Genomic DNA, 17,695 nt, shown 5'->3' on the forward strand with positions numbered 1-17,695 from the left:
ATATAATATATATAGATGATGCAGCACACTGGGCTGAGCCTGAGCAGTGCACACAGATATGGTATGTGACTGAGTCACTGTGTGTATCGCTTTTTTCAGGCAGAGAACGGATATATTAAATAAACTGCACTGTCTGGTGGTCACTCACTAGTAAACTCTCTGCACTCTCTACACTTCTACAGTACTCCTCCTAGTCCTAAGCTCCAGTAAATCTCTCTCTCTTATAATCTAAATGGAGAGGACGCCAGCCACGTCCTCTCACTATCAATCTCAATGCACGTGTGAAAATTGCGGCGACGCGCGGCTCCTTATATAGAATCCGAGTCTCGCGAGAATCCGACAGCGTCATGATGACGTTCGGGCGCGCTCGGGTTAACCGAGCAAGGCGGGAGGATCCGAGTCTGCTCGGACCCGTGAAAAAAACCATGAAGTTCGGGCGGGTTCGGATTCAGAGAAACCGAACCCGCTCATCTCTAGTTTAAATGTATGGATAATGTACTTACAGGAATTGCTATCTTCTGTGACATAGGACGTGATATGTAATTGTCCAGGCACTAGCAGGGGGGTTGGTGTGGACTGACCAAGCCTTTGCCTAAAGCACTTTTTTTGAACTGTACAATGGGGGGGGGGGGGGGTGGGTTCCTGTGTGTCTCTGTGTGTCTCTGTGTAAAATGTACAGCAGGAATAGTTGAGGAAGTCATATGCTATTCAGTGGCGAATTTCCCATTAAGGCACGTGAGGCGTGTGCGTAGAGGCTTCACTTTAACATACCTCCCAACATCTGTGCCAAAGGAGAAGGAACATCAACGCGCACCAGAGGCGCGTGGCTGAAATTGGTGGGATGGCCTCATGATAAGGGGCGTGGCCTCACAGCAAGCACTGCGATCACAAGCCACGTTCCGTTTTTGTCACTATGGGAGCATGGACAGCGCTCAGTGAGCTGCTGGCCATGCCGCCTGTACCTCTCTGTCGGGAAATAGACGCTGTGTGCAGGGGGGGGGGGGATCTCCCAACTGCCACTCCCCCCAACCGTGCGACACTGTGGCCCGCGAGTGGGACAGACCATGAACAACGTGACTGTCCCACCAAAATCGGGACAGTTGGGAGGTATACTTTAATGCTTGGGTTATTATTATCAGTTATTTATATAGCACACACATATTCCGCAGCGCTTTACAGAGAATATTTGGCCATACACCTCAGTCCCTGCCTCAGTGGAGCTTACAATCTATATTCCCTACCACAAGTATATGCACACACATTCACGCTAAGGTTGATTTTGTTGGGATCCAACTAACCTACCAGTATATTTTTGGATTGTGGGAGGAAGTCGGAGCACCTGGAGCAGTGTACAGTGTGTGTCGTGCACATGGGCCTCTGAGCCTCTGAGTCCGGGGGGGGGGGGCACACCCCAAACTCATTTTTTTTATACTTATCCCTCTAGAGACCTGTGCCGATGGCAGCAGCGTTGTGCCATTTTCTCAGAGATCTATGCATGCGCATTAGGGCCTGAGCACTCTAGTGCTCGGACTCTATAATCTCCGTGCTGCCTCCGGTGCCCAGTAGAGAGGAATGGGCCCGGACGGAGGAGATTGCACATGGTCCTTCTCCTCTCTTAAAACACCCCTGGATAAGACACACACATACTGCACCTGTAAGCTGCCTTACTTAGTAAATATGTATACATACAGTAATTAAAAATAATGAGATAGTGGCTTTTATATTAATCTATAAATGTTTCCATCATCAAGTGAGATCTTATAACCAATCAATGAAAATAATAAAATTAGGCAAGCTGGGGGGGGGGGGGTTACTGTTGTGGATAGGGGTGCCCTCACCCCTAAATCCATCCCTGCTGCTATTCCTATTACTGTTACTTTGATTCTATGTGGTAGATATTTAAAAGGAGGAGTACAGTTGACCAGTCCTAGTGTAAGTTGTGTCTGAATTGTGAGACTGTTGTCTGATTTGTCTACTATACTAGTCTAAAGGCCCGTACACACTGGTCGATATATCGGCCGTTCTCTTGAATGGCCGATATATCGCGGGACCGTCGGCCAGTGTGTATGGCCGATACGTCTGTGAACTCCGTCGTTCACAGACGTATCGCGTCGGCCCCGCAGCACAGCCGACGGCCAATATATCTACCAATATATTGGCTCATCGCTGTGTGTGTACGGGCGGTCGGCTGACCGCCCGTACACATGCTGCGGCAGCCGGCGGTGATTGACAGCTGAACTGGGTGGGCGTGTGTACACGCCCCCCCAGTTCATGACGTCAGTCCCCGACGGATCGGGCAGTGTGTATGCTCAACACACTGCCCGATCCATCCATAGATATATCTGCAGATCAATTGATCTGCAGATATATCTATTAGTGTGTACCCACCTTTAGAGGTTAGGACAGACTTACCCCCTGTGGTATTGTATTTTAGAACTGGATAAAAAAGATATTACTGTTACTGATGTGTCTATATATTTGAATCAGCTCATTAACTCAGAACCACTGACGTTTCTATAATGGGTGCAATGGGTGCGGTGCACCTATATTTTAATACTTACCTCCAGTGCTGGGCACTGCAACTGCGGCGAAAATCGCTGCCAAAATGGCCGCCATGCATGCGCAGTAGTGATTTTGGTTTCCAGATCATGGCTGGTGCCATGTTTACGGAGACCTGTGCATGCGCAGTAAACTACGGCGCGATGTCAGGGACTGCTGTGCCCCCTCCTCTGTTGAAACACCCGTGCTCAGAACATACATTCTTTAGGCAATAATCATCTATCCTGCATGTGCTGTCTCCTGTGAACCCCCAGAATAGCGCAAACGCTATTCTATTCTCTGGAAATTCTGGATTGAACCCAGGGTCTTCAAGCTACTGTAAAACCCTTTAGCAGCTACTCAATGCAGACGGTCCATAGTGAAGACACTATCCAGCAACTGTTGCAGCAACATGTCCATACATACCCAGAAGTAGGCGGTAACAGATGTGGAAGGAGCTGTTCCAGGTACCAGTGTAGGAGCACAGCAGGGGGCAGTGAGTTACCAGCCCATTATAAAGTGGGAGGAGTTAGTCTAGGACCCAATAATTAGTACATATACCCCTTTACCTGGAAATGTATTTCTTGAATTTTCTGTGTTCACTTTTGTAATTTCTATAAAGTGAACAGCATTGTCAAGGCAGAACAACTGTACACAGCACCAGGGGCAGAATTCACAAGAAGTACATGCAACACTTTGCATACAGTGAAGCAGGAAGACGGCACAGTGTAGTAAATTGTTGAATCTGGTGGCAATAAGCTAAATATATACAAACTACAGAAAATACTATAGTAAACATATTATCAATTATTTATTGATACATGAACCTGTGAGTACCATATAGGAGCACATAAAGCATATACACTGATTACTTTTAGTAACATTCTATATTAAAAATAGTAACATTTATTAATACATCATTAAAAAAACATGTATAAATTCTAGATAGGAGCGCATAAATAATATACACAGATTACTTTTAGTAACATTCTATATTAAAAATAGTAAAATTTATTATTACATCATTACGAAACATGTATGAGTTCTAGATAGAAGCACATAAATAATATACACAGATTACCTATAGAATATGATTTTATATATATATTGTAACACTGTAGGGGTGCAAGGTGCCTTTTCCTGGGGAATATGGCAGCACGCAGCAGCTGAGGAACAACACAAGTCCAGTTTCTGGTACAACTGACCCCGGCCAGTTTTATTGAAACAGAAAATAAAACAAACCCCAAAATAAAAATACCTTGCCTGTCCGGCACTAACTAAACATAAGATGTTCCTAACTGTCACTAAACAAAACACAGAGTTCTTCAGTACATACTGTATAGCTTACTTGCATCAGAAAGCGTGTCTCTCACACACAGATCCTGCAGCCTTCCCAGGCAGTCTGCCCCTACTAATCAGGTTAGAAGCACTATATCACTCTTACACAGCTGAAACCCTGATTAGCCCTCTGTGAGGCCAAAGACCCGAACTGGGCCCAATGTCTAGAACTCGCCTTATCTCTCTCTCAGAGCCTTTACCCAGCTTTTACAGCAAACTGAAAAGGTTCAGACAAAACAAAAAGCATTTTTCCTAGAAGTTAACATTTTCTAAAACATGTAAGACAAGAACCTGGGACAAATATACCTGCCCTCAAACACTATCCCAGTGTTCTTGTCACATATCCCCCTCCCCTGTTTCGACCTAGGGGCCGGAACACTTGTAGCCCCCAAACAGAAGATGCGAGACAATGCATCTGCGTTGGCCAATTGTGTTCCCGGTCTATGTTCGACAGTAAACTTAAAGTCCTGCAACGCTAGAAACCATCTAGTTACACAAGCATTCTTGCCTCTATTTACATACATCCATTTTAAAGGGGCATGGTCTGTCACTAGTCTGAATTGTCTACCCAAGAGGTAATATCTCAAGGTATCTAGTGCCCACTTAATGGCCAAAGCCTCCTTTTCCACAATGGCATACCTTTTTTCATGCTCATTGAGTTTCCTACTCAAATAAATGATAGGGTGTTCGTCCCCATCTCTGGTTTGGGACAGCACAGCACCTATCCCTACTTCTGAGGCATCTGTCTGTACCACAAATTCTTTTGAAAAATCTGGTGTTATCAACACCGGTTGTGAACACAAAGCCACTTTTAACGCTTGGAACGCCTTTTCTGCACCAGGGTTCCATTTCACCACATTTGACTGCTTCCCTTTGGTAAGGTCTGACAACGGCACCGCTGTGGTCGCAAAATTAGGAATAAACCGTCTATAGTACCCAGTAATTCCCAAAAAAACCCTTACCTGTTTTTTATTCACTGGACGAGGCCAGTTTTGAATAGCATCAACTTTATTCAATTGGGGCCTAATCAGACCTCTGCCTATGGTGAAGCCCAAGTATTTGACCTCCTCCATTGCGAGGCAGCACTTCTTTGGGTTAGCAGTTAACCCTGCCTCTCTGATTGAGTCCAGTACTGCTTGTACTTTAACCAAATGTGACCCCCAGTCTGTACTGTGAATTACCACATCATCCAAATAGGCAGCTGCATATTTTCTATGGGGCCTCAAAATTTTATCCATCGCCCGTTGAAAGGTTGCTGGAGCCCCATGCAACCCAAAGGGTAACATCTTATACTGGTACAGCCCCTCCGGAACCGAAAAGGCTGTTTTTTCTTTGGCGCTATCAGATAAAGGTATTTGCCAGTAACCTTTGGTCAGGTCCAATGTGGTGAGAAACCTGGCTGTTCCCAGCCTTTCTACAAGCTCATCCACACGGGGCATGGGGTATGCGTCAAACTTGGACACCTCATTTAACTTACGAAAGTCATTACAGAAGCGTATGCTACCGTCGGGCTTCGGGATGAGCACTATGGGACTGGACCACTCACTGTTAGACTCCTCTATGACTCCAAGTTCTAACATGGTTTTAACTTCCTTAGAAATAGCTTCTCGCTGAGCTTCAGGAATCCTATATGGCTTTAAATGAACCCTGACCCCTGGTTCTGTGACAATGTCATGTTTTATTATGGTCGTTCGGCCAGGCAGCTCTGAAAATACCTCCCTATTTTGGATGAAAAATTCTTTAACCTGATTGTTCTGATCAGCTGATAATGTCTCTGACACCTTCACTGCGGGAAGCAACCGGGGTGAAGACACCGAAGGGCAAGGCTCCGCTGACAGAGACAACCTATCTTTCCAGGGTTTGATTAAGTTAACATGGTAGATCTGTTCGGGTTTTCTCTTTCCCGGCTGGTATACTTTGTAATTAACCTCATTCACTTTTTCCCTAATCTCAAATGGACCCTGCCATTTAGCTAGGAATTTGCTTTCCACAGTGGGTACCAAAACAAGAACTCTATCTCCAGGAGCAAATTCCCGTATCTTGGCACTCCGGTTATAGACCCTCTGTTGAGCACTTTGGGCCTGTTCCATGTGCTCTCTGACAACAGGTACCACGGCTGCAATCCTATCCTGCATTTGTGTTACAAGCTCAATAACGCTTCTATAAGGAGTGGGCTGTCCTTCCCACGTCTCTTTGGCAACATCCAACAGCCCTCTGGGGTGTCTACCATACAACAAATCAAATGGAGAAAACCCCGTAGAGGACTGAGGAACTTCTCTGATGGCCATTAACAAGTAGGGCAACAAACAATCCCAGTTTTTCCCATCTCTCTCAACAACCTTTTTTTAACATACTTTTTAATGTTTTATTAAACCTTTCCACCAACCCGTCAGTTTGGGGATGGTAGATGGACGTCCTGAGGTGAGTGACCTTAAATAACTTGCACAATTCTTTCATGATCCTTGACATAAATGGAGTACCTTGGTCAGTCAAAATTTCTTTTGGTATTCCCACTCTACTAAATACCTGCACCAGCTCCCTAGCTATCGCCTTGGTTGTGATAGTGCGTAAAGGGACAGCCTCAGGATATCGAGTGGCATAGTCCATAATTACCAGGATATACTGATGGCCCCGAGCAGACTTTAACAAGGGCCCCACGAGATCCATGGCTATTCTGTCAAACGGGACCTCTATAATAGGCATGGGAACTAGTGGGCTCCTGAAATGGGGTCTAGGGGCATGATACTGGCATTCAGGACAGGAAGAACAATATTCAGACACTTCTTTATAAACCCCTGGCCAAAAGAACCTTTGTAAAACTCTTTCAGTGGTTTTTTCTGCCCCTAAATGTCCTGCGGTAACGTGACTATGAGCTAAATCTAGTACCGTTCTCCGATAAGGCTGGGGAACTACCAGCTGTTCCACCACATCCTCACCCCTTTTGACAATGTGGTACAAGAGCTCATTACAGATGGCCATGTGGGGATACGTAACCCTGTCACCTGGTACCACAGGTTCCCCATTAACAATCTTAACATTCTCTCTAGCCTTTATTAAGGTAGGATCCTTTAACTGTTCAGACGCAAACAGATCCTTCTTTACCTCCAGGTCAGGCACGCTTTCAGTTCTAACTACTATGTCTCTGTTCCCGGCAAGAGGGTCCTCACTGGACTCCCCATCTGTCACTTCCCCTGCCAAACTAGCAAAAGGCAAAGGGCCAGAAAGTTCCGAAGACCCACGTACATCCATAAAATCACCGGTATTATCAACTGGCTTTTTACTTCTCACATCTGTTGATAACCGTGATTCCCACAGTTTCCAAAAATGAGGAAAATCCCTCCCTATTATGGCCTCATGCACCAAGGTAGGGACCAGTCCCACTTTAACCATTGCTGACCCACAACAAGTTTCTATATTCACCTCAGCAGTGGCATAATATTGGGTATCCCCATGTATGCAAGTTACCCCAATAGGTATTTGCTGGACCTTTAAGGGGTTCACTAACCCAGCTTTCACGAGGGTAACTAAACTTCCTGAATCTAGCAAGGCCTCTACCCGGTTACCTTCTAAGAACACATCACACATTTGTTTTTCCAGCTCAGGTGAAGGTACCACAGTACAGGCTAACCTAGCAAAGAAAGACATTCTGCGACATTCAAAGGCAGCATCACATTGCATGGGTTCTTGCGTGACTGGGCAATTGGCAATAACATGACCAGGCATACCACACCTAAAACATTTAACCACACGATTATCAACCCATTTGGGCAGCATAGACCGTTCTAGCCCCATTGGCCTGTTTCCAGGGCCAGTGTTTACAGTCTCTCCAGCCTTGCATTCTCTTAACCGCCCAGCAACGTTTTCCCACGGAACAGTCTTACCAGTCTTTACTGAAGGGCGCTGTCGAGGATCTATGGGTTGCTGGGTGGTCATCAGTAGTTCCTCTGCTGCCAAATACCTCTCTACCATGTCCACTAATTGGTCAGCAGTACCCGGGTTTCCATGGCTCACCCACTTGCGCAGGACCATGGGCAAAGATCTCAAGTAGCGGTCCATGACGACTCTTTCCACCATCTGGGGACCAGTTAATGTCTCTGGCTGCAGCCATTTTTTTGTTAGCTGAATAAGGTCGTGCATCTGGGAGCGCGGAGGCTTCTCCATGGCGTACAGCCAACGGTGCACCCGTTGTGCTCGTACTGACAGCGTGACTCCCAGGCGGGTCAGGATCTCAGTCTTTAGTTTATCATAGTCCCGAGCCTCAGCAGGGCTTAAATCAAAGTAAGCTTTTTGGGGCTCACCTGACAGGAAAGGTGCCAGCAGACTGGCCCACTGTGCTTTCGGCCAGTTCTCACGCTCGGCAGTCCTTTCAAACGTGGTCAGATAGGCCTCCACATCATCAGCCTCTGTCATTTTCTGCAGGAAGTGACTGGCTCGTATAGAACTAGAGCTGGTTGGAGCACTGACGGCCACATCTCCAACCCGAGCTGCAAGTCTCTGCACCACTTCTGCTAAGGCCTCTCTATCCTGACGCTGTTGCCTGTAAAGTTCATCAACAACTGCCTGCTGTTGTCTCTTATTTTCCTCCATTGCCACCTGCTGCTGTCTGTTGGCCTCCTGCTGTAGTCTCCAATTTTCCTCCATTGCCACCTGCTGCTGTCGGTTGGCCTCCTGCTGAGCCGCTGTAGCTTGCAGCAAGGCTTTAAGCAGATCCTCCATGTCAACAGATTTTTCAGGCGGCTTTGCAGCTGCTTTCACCCAGGACATATATCAAACCCTCAGGGGTGAGTCTCAGTAACTTCACACTGGGCTGTATCTGCATAAACCACCGTTTTCTGCAGGCCTCACAAAGCTGCTGCTTTCACTTATGCGCAGAACGGCCTGCTCGCATTCTCCACCAAGTTGTAACACTGTAGGGGTGCAAGGTGCCTTTTCCTGGGGAATATGGCAGCACGCAGCAGCTGAGGAACAACACAAGTCCAGTTTCTGGTACAACTGACCCCGGCCAGTTTTATTGAAACAGAAAATAAAACAAACCCCAAAATAAAAATACCTTGCCTGTCCGGCACTAACTAAACATAAGATGTTCCTAACTGTCACTAAACAAAACACAGAGTTCTTCAGTACATACTGTATAGCTTACTTGCATCAGAAAGCATGTCTCTCACACACAGATCCTGCAGCCTTCCCAGGCAGTCTGCCCCTACTAATCAGGTTAGAAGCACTATATCACTCTTACACAGCTGAAACCCTGATTAGCCCTCTGTAAGGCCAAAGACCCGAACTGGGCCCAATGTCTAGAACTCGCCTTATCTCTCTCTCAGAGCCTTTACCCAGCTTTTACAGCAAACTGAAAAGGTTCAGACAAAACAAAAAGCATTTTTCCTAGAAGTTAACATTTTCTAAAACATGTAAGACAAGAACCTGGGACAAATATACCTGCCCTCAAACACTATCCCAGTGTTCTTGTCACAATATATATATATATATATTTATAGATAGATAGATATAGATATATGTTAAACCACAGGTATAAAATGGTGCAATTATCACTAATAAATAAAATTTAATGGGGCACCTGGATTATATATGAACTCAAAATCAGAGTGATATAGAAAAGATCATTGTGGTCCGCGCTGTATTTTCTATAGCTGCTCAAATGAAAAGGATACTTAGATAAAAATGATTGAGGGCTTGTGAGAAAATAAATGAAACCCGCTCCAAAAGGAGCTGTAAACATTATGATTTAACCATTTACTTTTTTATAGGTGTCATGTACATTTTATTTCATTTATTTTCTCACAAGCGCTCAATTATTTTTATCAAAAGCAGAGTGAGTCTATTCAAATTGTAGCTATTACCAAGTCTGATGCAAGAAAAAGTATGAAGTGGTACAGTAGAAATATCTGGATTAGTAAAGGCCTTTTCACTGCGCACCATTTGTTTTGGCACCCTGCATCTGCAAGCAGTGGCAGTTTAAGAATTAATATGGACTCCACCCCTCTCTACTCATTGCTCCTCCTACTTACACTCCTGCTGCTCCCATTTTTGGTCCCAACTCTTTTGGGTATGATATGAAGAGTATGATGCCATGGAGAACCAGAGACTGGCAGGAGAGAGAGGGCGATGGGTAGTTAGTGAAGCAGGGGAGAGGCAGAGAATGAGCCAGTGGGTGATGGGGAGAAGCAGTAGGTGACAGGAGAGAGAGAGAGGGTGATGGGGAGATAATGACGCAGGAGAAAAGCAGAGGGTGAAGCAGTGAATTGCCCCTTACACATTACACCCACACAGTAGTACCTCTTATACACATTATACCACACAGTAGTAATGCCCCTTACACATTATATGCCACACAGTGGCCCCCAAACACATTATGGGGGTAATTCCAAGTTGATCGCAGCAGGAATTCTGTTAGCAATTGGGCAAAACCATGTGCACTGCAGGGGAGGCAGATATAACATGTGCAGAGAGAGTTAGATTTGGGTGGGGTGTGTTCAATCTGCAATCTAAATTGCAGTGTAAAAATAAAGCAGCCAGTATTTATCCTGCACAGAAATAAAATAACCCAACCAAATCTAACTCTCTCTGCAAATGTTATATCTGCCCCCCTGCAGTGCACATGGTTTTGCCCAACTGCTAAAAAATTTCCTGCTGTGATCAACTTGGAATTACCCCCTATATGTCCACAGAGCCCCAATTCACAATATCTGCCACACAGTGCCCCCAAATGCATTATATGCCTCAGAGTGCCTCCAATTCACAATACATGCCACACAGTGCCCCAAACACATATGTAACATTGTGCCCCCAATTCACAATATATGTCACACAATGCCCCCAAAAACATTATATGCCGCACAGTGCTCCCAAATCACAATATATGCCACACAGTGCTCCCAATTCACAATATATGCCACACAGTGCCCCCAAACACATTATATGCCACACAGAGCCCTCCAAACATATTATATGTCACACAGCCCTCCCCCCTAAACACAGTATATTACACACAGTGTCCCCCAAATATATTCCACACATTGTCTTTCATTACCTTTCTGTGGTTAACACTGTTCCTGCTGTAACGAGTGGGTTGTTTGGAAGTACACACAGCCACTACTCCGGCAAGATGCCCAGGATTACCTGCCTACACAGATCAGCTCCCCACTGACCATCATCTCTCCTCACTTCTACTCACAGACATGCTGGCGGTGGCCATCTTTTGAGGGCGCTATATATCATGGAATTTGCAGTTTATCTTTTACTACTCAGAGTCTGATCAGTAAGAAAATAATCTGCAAATCCGATGACACCCTGGCAGGGTGCATTGGCTTACAGCTCACTGTCCAAAGCTGCCTTACTGAGTGTGGCCAGAGTGGCCAGGTACCGGACAGTGACCGCAGCTCCCCTGACCTCTGCTGCCTGCAGGAGCAGCTAATTGGTGCTGGGGCTTTGAGTCTGGTACACACTCTGAGGTCTACTCCCTCATGGGTCTGCACAGGCTGCAGTGAATAGGCCGCATACAGATTCTTAATGTATCAATAAATAATATGTTTTACTATAGAATGTTCTGTAGTTTATATTCAGAAATCATTGTTCAATATTGTCTTGCTTATTGCCACCAGATTCATTAGTTCACTACCTTGTGCTGTCTTCCATCTAGACTGGCAACACTGTAGTAATGTTGAGATGTGTCCCGATAGGCACTGGGACAGTGTGTCTGCATGCTGTCACTGGGACAGTGTGTCTGCTCCCAGCACCTGAAGTGCTGCAGTGTCAGGCATCCAGCGCTGGGACCGGGTGTCTGCTTTCAGCCGCGGTGGTGCAGTGGACCTCGGTGACCAGCGCTGGGACAGTGTATCTGCTCCCAGCACCAGTCAAGCAGTGAATCTTACCCTCTGGTACAAGGTCAAGTCTTCACCTCGTGTGTGAGTACCTGTAGGTGACTCTCGGGATCTGAGGCCAAGAGTACCAGGGATTTATTTTCACTTAAGCCTGAAATCCCTTTTGCTGGTTATTGGTCTCAGACGGGAGGGTGAGGCATTTGACTCTGAGGAAAGACCGCTTTCACATCATATCCTTCCTTCTAGATCTCCTGGATAGTGTCCGTGTCTAACCTTTGTACCAATACCGTCTGCTACCTATACAGCTTGAAGGACGAGATGGTGCAAACCAGGTAGGCCGTCAACTATACAAACAGTAACTCTGATCTCTGGCCCCAATACTACTGTCCTATATATTTCTTGACATCTATTGGATTTGGTGCAGAGCCCAGGATTCACTCCTCCTTTTCACTTTACATAAACTGGGCATACACTCTACATTTATCTGGCAGATAATCTGTGGTTGGAATGAAAATCTGGTAATGGATGAGAGCAAATGACAATTGACCATTTGCTACCAAACACTGGAAAATGGACAAAGCTTGTCTGTGATTTAACCAATTTGTATGAACGACAGTCTTTGTTCATTTTCCAGTGTTTGGGAGCAAATGGTCAATTGTCATTTGCTGTAGTCCATTTCCAGATTTTCAATCCAACCAACCAGATCTGGCAGATTATCTGACAGATAATTGTATAGTGTATGCCCAGCTATACTCAATCATTGTCCCCCTTGCAGCGTGAGCAGTGCACCTCAATTTGATTTTGAAATTTCTTGGGGACAAGGGTATGTGGCCTCGCCTCCCGGAATTGGTCACACCCCATCTCTTAGTACTCTGGCCTTGTCGTCTTTTGACTGTCCTTTGCATTTTTTTTCCAACTTGCGTAATTATGGTTTCCGCTAAACCACATGCAAATTAGAGATGCTGTAGATGTTGTAACTACTACACATCTCTGACGGGCTTCAGTTTACAACCTCTAGCTCTAACCTCTAGGTGGTTTGCTGCACTTCTGAAAGGTTCAGGATATACAATCGTAGTATAGTTGTGATTTTGAGTGGCCATTCCAGTAAGCATTAAAGACGACTATGAATTTATTCTGTCACTGTGGTGGGGTGTTATTGGGACTAGAGATGAGCGCCGGAAATTTTTCGGGTTTTGGTTTTGGGTTCGGTTCCGCGGCCGTGTTTTGGGTTCGACCGCGTTTTGGCAAAACCTCACCGAATTTTTTTTGTCGGATTCGGGTGTGTTTTGGATTCGGGTGTTTTTTTTAAAAAACACTAAAAAACTGCTTAAATCATAGAATTTGGGGGTCATTTTGATCCCAATGTATTATTAACCTCAAAAACCATAATTTACACTCATTTTCAGTCTATTCTGAATACCTCACACCTCACAATATTATTTTTAGTCCTAAAATTTGCACCTAGGTCGCTGGATGACTAAGCTAAGCGACCCTAGTGGCCGACACAAACACCGGGCCCATCTAGGAGTGGCACTGCAGTGTCACGCAGGATGTCCCTTCCAAAAAACCCTCCCCAAACAGCACATGACGCAAAGAAAAAAAGAGGCGCAATGAGGTAGCTGTGTGAGTAAGATAAGCGACCCTAGTGGCCGACACAAACACCGGGCCCATCTAGGAGTGTCACTGCAGTGTCACGCAGGATGTCCCTTCCAAAAAACCCTCCCCAAACAGCACATGACGCAAAGAAAAAAAGAGGCGCAATGAGGTAGCTGTGTGAGTAAGATAAGTGACCCTAGTGGCCGACACAAACACCGGGCCCATCTAGGAGTGTCACTGCAGTGTCACGCAGGATGTCCCTTCCAAAAAACCCTCCCCAAACAGCACATGACGCAAAGAAAAAAAGAGGCGCAATGAGGTAGCTGTGTGAGTAAGATAAGCGACCCTAGTGGCCGACACAAACACCGGGCCCATCTAGGAGTGTCACTGCAGTGTCACGCAGGATGTCCATTCCAAAAAACCCTCCCCAAACAGCACATGACGCAAAGAAAAAAAGAGGCGCAATGAGGTAGCTGTGTGAGTAAGATAAGCGACCCTAGTGGCCGACACAAACACCGGGCCCATCTAGGAGTGTCACTGCAGTGTCACGCAGGATGTCCCTTCCAAAAAACCCTCCCCAAACAGCACATGACGCAAAGAAAAAAAGAGGCGCAATGAGGTAGCTGTGTGAGTAAGATAAGCGACCCTAGTGGCCGACACAAACACCTGGCCCATCTAGGAGTGTCACTGCAGTGTCACGCAGGATGGCCCTTCCAAAAAACACTTTTCATTTTTCTAGCGAGAGGCTGAGTGCTTCCATCCTCATGTGAAGCTGAACCACTAGCCATGAACATAGGCCAGGGCCTCAGCCGTTCCTTGCCACTCCGTGTGGTAAATGGCATATTGGCAAGTTTACGCTTCTCCTCCGACAATTTTATTTTAGGTTTTGGAGTCCATTTTTTACTGATATTTGGTGTTTTGGATTTGACATGCTCTGTACTATGACATTGGGCATTGGCCTTGGCAGACGACGTTGCTGGCATTTCATCGTCTCGGCCATGACTAGTGGCAGCAGCTTCAGCACGAGGTGGAAGTGGATCTTGATCTTTCCCTAATTTTGGAACCTCAACATTTTTGTTCTCCATATTTTAATAGGCACAACTAAAAGGCACCTCAGGTAAACAATGGAGATGGATGGATACTAGTATACTTATGGATGGACTGCCGAGTGCCGACACAGAGGTAGCTACAGCCGTGGACTACCGTACTGTACTGTGTCTGCTGCTAATATAGACTGGTTGATAATGAGATGTAGTATGTATAAAGAAGAAAGAAAAAAAAAAACACGGGTAGGTGGTATACAATTATGGATGGACTGCCGAGTGCCGACGCAGAGGTAGCTACAGCCGTGGACTACCGTACTGTACTGTGTCTGCTGCTAATATAGACTGGATGATAATGAGATGTAGTATGTATAAAGAAGAAAGAAAAAAAAACCACGGGTAGGTGGTATACAATTATGGATGGACTGCCGAGTGCCGACACAGAGGTAGCTACAGCCGTGGACTACCGTACTGTACTGTGTCTGCTGCTAATATAGACTGGATGATAATGAGATGTAGTATGTATGTATAAAGAAGAAAGAAAAGAAAAACCACGGGTAGGTGGTATACAATTATGGATGGACTGCCGAGTGCCGACACAGAGGTAGCTACAGCCGTGAACTACCGTACTGTGTCTGCTGCTAATATAGACTGGTTGATAATGAGATGTAGTATGTATAAAGAAGAAAGAAAGAAAAAAACACGGGTAGGTGGTATACAATTATGGATGGACTGCCGAGTGCCGACACAGAGGTAGCTACAGCCGTGGACTACCGTACTGTACTGTACTGTGTCTGCTGCTAATATAGACTGGATGATAATGAGATGTAGTATGTATAAAGAAGAAAGAAAAAAAAAACCACGGGTAGGTGGTATACAATTATGGATGGACTGCCGAGTGCCGACACAGAGGTAGCTACAGCCGTGAACTACCGTACTGTGTCTGCTGCTAGTAGACTGGATGATAAATAATGATATAAAAAATATATATATATCACTACTGCAGCCGGACAGGTATATATTATATAATGACGGACCTGCTGGAGTGGACACTGTCTGTCAGCAGAATGAGTTTTTTAATTTTTATAGAATAAAAAAACACCACACAAGTCACACGACGAGTGTACTTTTTCAGGCAGACATTCAATCACAATATACTATACTGGTGGTCAGTGTGGTCAGGTCACTGGTCACAGTGGTCAGTGGTCAGTCACACTGGCAGTGGCACTCTGGCAGCAAAAGTGTGCACTGTTTAATATGTACTCCTGGCTCCTGCTATAACCTATAACTGCTCCCCAGTCTCCCCCACAATTAAGCTGTGTGAGCACAGTCAGATATTATACATAGATGATGCAGCACACTGGGCTGAGCACAGATATGGTATGTGAGTGTGACTGAGTCACTGTGTATCGTTTTTTTCAGGCAGAGAACAAGAACAGAACGGATTATTAAATAATAATAAATTATAAAACTGCACTGGTGGTCAGGTCACTGGTCATCAGTCACTAGTATAACTCCTCCTAAGCTCCAGTAAGTAAATGAAGTGTCTCACTCTCACTCTCCTATCTATTTTAATTTCTAAACGGAGAGGACGCCAGCCACGTCCTCTCCCTATCAATCTCAATGCACGTGTGAAAATGGCCGCGACGCGCGGCTCCTTATATAGAATCCGAGTCTCGCGATAGAATCCGAGCCTCGCGAGAATCCGACAGCGTGATGATGACGTTCGGGCGCGCTCGGGTTAACCGAGCAAGGCGGGAAGATCCGAGTCGCTCGGACCCATGTAAAAAAACATGAAGTTCGGGCGGGTTCGGATTCAGAGAAACCGAACCCGCTCATCTCTAATTGGGACAGGACTGGGAGCAGATTCTGCAGATTCTGTATGACAAAACATGGAATTTTGCAGCCATGTGTAGAACAAGGGAATAAACTCTATTTCTCTGAATAAAATTTGAAGCTTATCTCTATTATATACCTGTTCCCAGGAGTCCCCTGCAAAGCAGCTTTGCCCTCCAGAGCGCAGAAATCTTCCATTTAAGCCACAATAGCTTTATAATAGGAAACACTGAGAATAAAATCACCACTGTTTTCTTTGATAGTCCAATTTTCCCTTCATATATGCAGTTCCAAAAAATAAACTAACCCAAAGCCAGTATTGTATTAGTTTATTTAAGTGTAGTCAATAGATTTTCAATTCACAGAAATGATTCTGAAACAGTAAATCTTTTGCAACCTCAATATAACAATGCATGTACATTTCAGTCCTGCGCTTTTAAAATTGCAGGAAAGGTTTGCACAGACTTGCCTACTCTCCCGGAATGGCCGGGAGGCTCCCGAAAATCGGGTGACCCTCCCGCCCCCCCGGAAGAGCAGGCAAGTCTCCCGATTACAGGGGTCCCCCCCTGTCCGGCCGCCCACTTAGCGAGTAAAGTGGGCGGTCCGGGCAGGCGATGACGCGATTCTTGTTGAATCGGTCATCATAGCCACGCCCCCTGCTGTATAATGCCGGTAATAGCAGCATTACACAGCGGCGGGCGGGGCTTACACGGGACGATCCCGTAGTCACGCCCCCGGTCCGCCTCCAACACACCCCCGGTCCGCCTACGCCAAGCCTCCGGTCCGCCCCCCTCTGCACTCACATCGCAGCCCGCCCCCCTGCCGAACCGACCTGGCTGCTCTCTCCCGGGATCCAGCAACACAATCTATTGCCAGAACATATGTGGATAGGTGTCAGCAGTGTGTGATGGAGGTCAATCCACACAATGAATAACTTAACTAGGGATTGGTTTACTAACCAGGTAGAACAACAGGATATGAGACGACAGGGTTAATAATGCGGAACAATGATGGAACATACAGTAAAAGACAGATCCATGCCAGTGGTGTGCAGGGCCGTTTTAACAGAAGTGTAGGCCACTGGGCACAGCAATGCACTGGGGCCCCTACCCATCCTCCAGCGGTAGGGGTGGGGGGTGCTATCAGCAGCAGTGTTGATGTCCCGCAGGCAATAGGGGGTGTTCTATCTTTTGTTCAGCAGTAATTTCTGCTAATTACTCCTTTACTGTACAGATCGTGGGAGACTGGGCGGGAGGGAGAACATTAAACTGTAGAAGGGGGCATTGGGCTGAATAAAGAGGCCCTAGTACATGACTTCCAGGGTGGTAGGAGGGTGTTTAATACGTATGGTAGGGGTGGATAGTGGAGTGGGCTTAATATACAACATTTTCCGGTGGGAGGGCAGCTTGCTTGACTGCAGATATCTCCAGTTCCTGGAAATAGATTTCTTAGCTTTCAATGGGATAAAAAAACTAGAGAGTCCCAACCTTGCAGGAGGTATTGGGG

This window comes from Pseudophryne corroboree, chromosome 7 (genome assembly GCF_028390025.1).
Source record: "Pseudophryne corroboree isolate aPseCor3 chromosome 7, aPseCor3.hap2, whole genome shotgun sequence".
In the NCBI taxonomy this organism is placed as follows: Eukaryota; Metazoa; Chordata; class Amphibia; order Anura; family Myobatrachidae; genus Pseudophryne; species Pseudophryne corroboree.